This window comes from Stylophora pistillata, chromosome 10 (assembly GCF_964205215.1).
Source record: "Stylophora pistillata chromosome 10, jaStyPist1.2, whole genome shotgun sequence".
In the NCBI taxonomy this organism is placed as follows: domain Eukaryota; kingdom Metazoa; phylum Cnidaria; class Anthozoa; order Scleractinia; family Pocilloporidae; genus Stylophora; species Stylophora pistillata.
In genome coordinates, this window is record NC_142528.1 from 21,739,742 (window position 1) to 21,745,022 (window position 5,281).

Below are 5,281 nucleotides of genomic sequence, written 5' to 3' on the forward strand. Positions count from 1 at the left end.
AGTTGTCAACCAGGTCTACATCAAGGTTATTTACGGCCATCGGCCGATGGCGATTTATAATGGTCAAGGAAAATTGATTACCTGACGAGGGAATTTCGCGTTAAATTGCACGCGAAAACCGATATCGCACGAATCGCCAAGCGATGAGTGCGATATCGGTTTTCAACTGCAATTTAACGCGGAATTCCCTCGTCAGGTAATCAATTTTCCTTGAATCGCATAACTGAATGAAAACAAGAAAACAAGAAATTAAATCGGCAATATTATTATTTGTTTTTATGCTGAGCGCGCGCTCTAGGAAGCCATTTCAAAGTCAACTGTCAGAAGTGTCATTATGTTAGCGAATAGAAAGCAAGGTTAGTCGTACACGTTTGAACCTTCGACAATTTTATTTGAACCTCGTGCTTGATTTTACATTAATTTTCGAACTTTTTATACAAGCTTCACACTATTTAAGGATAATAGTGATATTTCACTGGATTTACAAGCCGTTTATCGTTAACATCGTTTTTCAAACTTCCAAATAATTTGCTCGAGAAGGAAAATAATTTACACCTTTTACCTCTTTCCTGGCAAACTGAGAGAAATGAATTGTGCAAGCGAAAGCACTGATTTCAAGTCCAATAACTTCGCGATTAATATAAGGTAAGTGCCTTGAAGTGTAAATACGTGCACTGATCGATTCTTTATTCCTTTAAAAACAAAGAAGTGTTTCATGAAAAGTCCAAAAACTTTAATCTTTTTATTTGTAGAAATTCAGTACAGGCGACTGCCATTCGGCTGAATCGTTGCGATGAGCATTCGATTGAAAGTTGATGGAGATATTCACTGGAGAGTTGTTGAACGATACATTGGTGAACAATCCACCTAGAACTCTTACTGCCAGATCATCGAAGCCGTTATTCATTGATGTTGTGTTATTACCACTGACTACTGATGGAAGCGCATGGCTGTTGACATAAATTTCTCGCAAAGCTCTAGTGCGTGCACCGACGCTGGCGTTGGCAGCTGTGATAGTCGAAGTGACTGAAAACCCAGCCAACTCGCTTGACATCCTTTGTTGTTTTTCTAAAAGATTATGGCTGCAGATGGATAATGAACCCGGGTTGGCGTGACCTGTTAGCTTGGAGATTGTTTTTTCTGGGCTGTGATAAAATGAAACTTTCGATTTCTTTTGAAAGCATAAGCACTGCATAATTACGTCAAGTAGTTGGTTCGAAGACATAAATATTTTCATATTATTTTTGGCATATGGTATTTCGTGGACTGTACTGGACTGGACTAGTAAAACGCAGACTAGTAGAGCGAGGACTAGTAAAACGTGGACTACTAAAACGCGGACTAGTAAAACACGGAGTAGTAAAACGTGGACTAGTAAAACGCTGACTAGTGAAACGAGGACTAGTAAAACGCGGACTAGTAAAACGCGGACTTAACAACTACAACAACATAAAAAACAATTTCATACGAAGGCGATCACAAGACTTAATGGCGAGCCAATTTAGTGAGTGACAATCCCTGTTTGACCTTTAAGCTACAAATGGGTTTGACATACGCCAGATACAAACGAATTTATAAGGTTGGGCTAAGAAAGAATTTTATTCAGCACCAGTTCAAAATTCTAAAATACACTTTCGTCGTAAATTTCACGGCAGAAACGCAGGAATTTGATGAATAAAGGTCGCATTAAATCTCCTTGTGTCTAGGTAGAAAGAGTCTCATTGACTTCAGCTTTTCGGTGGAAGAAAAACCGATTTACACACGCCATTACAGAACACTCGCAAACAAGCAAACTGACAACGATAGGATCTAAAAGTACTTACGAGTGACGACGAGTGGGATTAAATCAAAATATCTCAGTTTTGTTACTATGACGTCATTACGCAGTCAAATTCACATCATTTCATCAAATAACTATTAGAAAGGAGACTAATATTTTCCGCGGCATACGTCCGATAATTGAAAAGTATTCCAAAAAATATATTTAAAAAACCATAACTACAGCAAAACGTATATTTCATTATATCACCGTGTTATTTAACTTTTTGAAAACACGCTAAGCGTTTGATTTGAATATTTCCTTTGAGACACAACGCAACCAACGTTCCGCCACTGTCATCTACTCCCCCTCTACTCGAACGTAACAAAAATACAACTTCAGAGCGCGTGAAGTCTTAACGCTTCTTGTTTGATAAGTCAGCTATTACAGAACTTGACAAGAAACACGAAACCCATTCTAAAGCGCGCGGAAACGCCCAAAATACTCCCCATGGTGCCTAGCTGCCTAGTTCCCACGGTTATTGTTGTATACTATTTTTGGAATCATACGGAGAGGTTAGGTGTAATAAAAAGTTGTCATGATAAACATATATTCTTACGAATTGTTCACGATCCAAGCGATATATAAGTTAAGAAAATAGCCGGACTATTACTTTGACGCTAGGAATAGTGAGTTTATGACGCAAAACCCAATGAAGTACTTGTCCGGACCTCTCGTCGGCAGTACATTTGAACGTTGAATGGAATTTTCGAAAGTGAAGGGTTGATCACTAACATCACTGGGTTGTTAAAATAGAGCCAAATAAAATGGTCATGTGATATTTATGACTATTCTTAAAATCGTTTTTGTTTTCAACCTATCGTAACTGTGCAATCTGTAATGTATAGTCCACACTGCAAGTTTTTAAATATTATCGCATCTGTTTTTCATGTTTTTCAAATCGTCCGCTATGTATTTATACAGTGAATAACTTCAGTTTTCGTGAGTAAGTCATTATTTCACGAAATTAAGCGAAAATGATTCCGTAATGACGTCATAGTAACAAAACTGAGTTCTTTTGATTTAATCTCACTCGTGGTCACTCGTGGTCCCTCGTGGTCACTCATGGTCACTCGTGGTCACTCGTGATCACTCGTGATCACTCGTAAGTACTTTTAGACCCTATCAACTGACAACTCCAAAACACATATTTGCATTCACTTACAATTTGACTTTCCGTGACATTTTAAAACGGACCAGAGGTAAATCTTCGAAGATTAATCGTCGTCGGAAATAAAAAATACTTTCCATAAGATCTCTAACTGTTTTTTTTTTTTTTACGAAAAAATCGTCGCATGATCGTTTAACTCGTGTGTGTTTGTCACACCAGTACTGCTATTTAGCGTATGCTTCTTTACTCTTGAATTGACAGGTGTCACATCGTGACAGTTACTTATCAAAAAAATGTTTCAAAATTTGCTCGGAAGCCGTTAATTAACTTTACAAATAAAAATGTTTCGGCGAAAGCTTTCTCTTTAATTTGAAGAACCCGAATGACTGTTAGGGCTACAATTACGAGTTTAATTACGGAAAAATCCTCCTTGAACTTAACAATTTGATAGCGAGTGAGTTATAAAGAAAACAAACGTTATTCAAATTAAAGAGAAAGCTTTCGCCGAAACATTTTTTATTTGTAAAGGTAGTTAAAAGGCTTCCGAACAAATTTTCAAACATTTTTTTGAAAAGTAACTGTCACGATGTGACATCTATCAATTGAAGAGTAATGAAGCATACGCTTTAGAAGAAACAGCACTAATGGTGTGACAAGTTAACTGATCATGCGACGATTTTCTCGTAAAAAGAAAAACAGAGATCTTACGGAAAGTATTTTTTATTTCCAACCACGATTAATCTTCGAAGATTTACCTCTGTTCCGTTTTAAAATGTCACGGAAAGTCAAATTGTAAGTGAATGCAAATGATGTGTTTTGGAGTTGTCAGTCTGCTTGTTTGTTCTCAGTAATGGCGTGTGTAAATCGATTTTTCTTCCAGCGAAAAGCTGAAGTCGATGAGACTCTTTCCACCTAGACACAAGGAGATTTAATGCGACTTTCATTCATCGAATTCCTGCGTTTCTGCCGTGAAATTTACGACGAAAGTGTATTTTAAGATTTTGAACTGCTGCTGAAGATTCTTTCTTTGTTAGCCTAAACTTGTAAAATCGTTTGTATCTGGCGCATGTCAAACCCATTTGTAGTTTAATGGTCAAACAGGGATTGTCACCCACTGAATTGGCTCGCCATTAAGTCTTGTGATCGCCTTCGTATGAAATTTTTTGTTGCTGTCGTTGTTGTTAAATCCGCGTTTCACTAGTCAGCGTTTTACTTGTCCGCGTTTTACTAGTCCTCGTTTTACTAGTCCCCGCTTTACAAGTCCACGTTTTACTACTCCGTGTTTTACTAGTCCGCGTTTTAGTAGTCCGCGTTTTACTAGTCCGCGTTTTACTAGTCCGCGTTTTACTATTCCACGCTTTACTAGTCCTCGCTTTACTAGTCCCCGTTTTACTAGTCTTCCTTTTACTAGTTCAGTCCAGTCCGCGAAATACCATATGCCGTCAAACAGGGATTGTCACTCGCTAAATTGGCTCGCCAGTAAGTCTTGTGATAGCCTGCGTATGGAATTGTTTTTTTTGTTGTTGTTGTTGTTAAGTCCACGTTTTACTAGTCAGCGTTTTACTAGTCCGCGTTTTGCTAGTCCGCATTTTACTAGTCCGCGTTTTACTTGTCAGCGTTTTACTAGTCCGCGTTTTACTAGTCAGCGTTTTACTAGTCCGCGTTTTACTAGTCTGCGTTTTACTAGTCCGTGTTTTAATAGTCTTCGTTTTACTAGTCCGCGCTTTACTAGTCCAGTCCAGTCCAGTCCTCGAAATACCATATGCCATTATTTTTATCGTGTCCAATCGATATGTGAAATATGGGCGCCTGCCTGATGAAGGATAATTTGTATTATTAAAAACTGGATCATTGGATAATGCAATTCAAGACTTTTTATTGGCTTAGCCATTATGGTATATCAGCCAATATACCATAATCTACAAATATGGTAAGCGTACGCATCAGCTTAAAATCAAAAGGGAGCTAAAAAATCCAGTTTCTTCTTACAAAATAATAATTTCTTGGGGGCGTTTTTAATAAAAACAATTATTCCACTCGCGCTTGTTGGATATGAGATGATTATAGCCAACGAGGCGCGTAGCGCCTCGTTGGCCATCTATCATCTCATATCCAACGCGCGCTCGTGGAATAATTGTTAATTAGTCGCAAACATGTTTGTCTTGATAATTTGCTAGAGATGTATTAAATGTCATATAGTTTTTTCTCCGCAGGAGAATGTGACTGTTGGGGTAAAGAAAATTTACTCGATGGACTCATATCAGACTTAGGAAAGACAAGATATATTTGTACACCGCTTGGAAAAGCACATGATGTTGTAAATCGGCTTTGGTCAAGGGTGGCGACTGAAA

General features: G+C 38.0%; 1 long non-coding RNA gene across 1 annotated transcript; it reads left to right on the forward strand.

Annotated features, from left to right (window-relative positions):
* The first annotated feature begins 389 nt into the window (after positions 1-389).
* LOC148722236 (uncharacterized) lies at positions 390-1,243 on the forward strand. Its single transcript, XR_015992332.1, has 2 exons — positions 390-645; positions 753-1,243. It is a non-coding gene; the product is annotated as an uncharacterized LOC148722236 (long non-coding RNA).
* Positions 1,244-5,281: the final 4,038 nt, after the last annotated feature.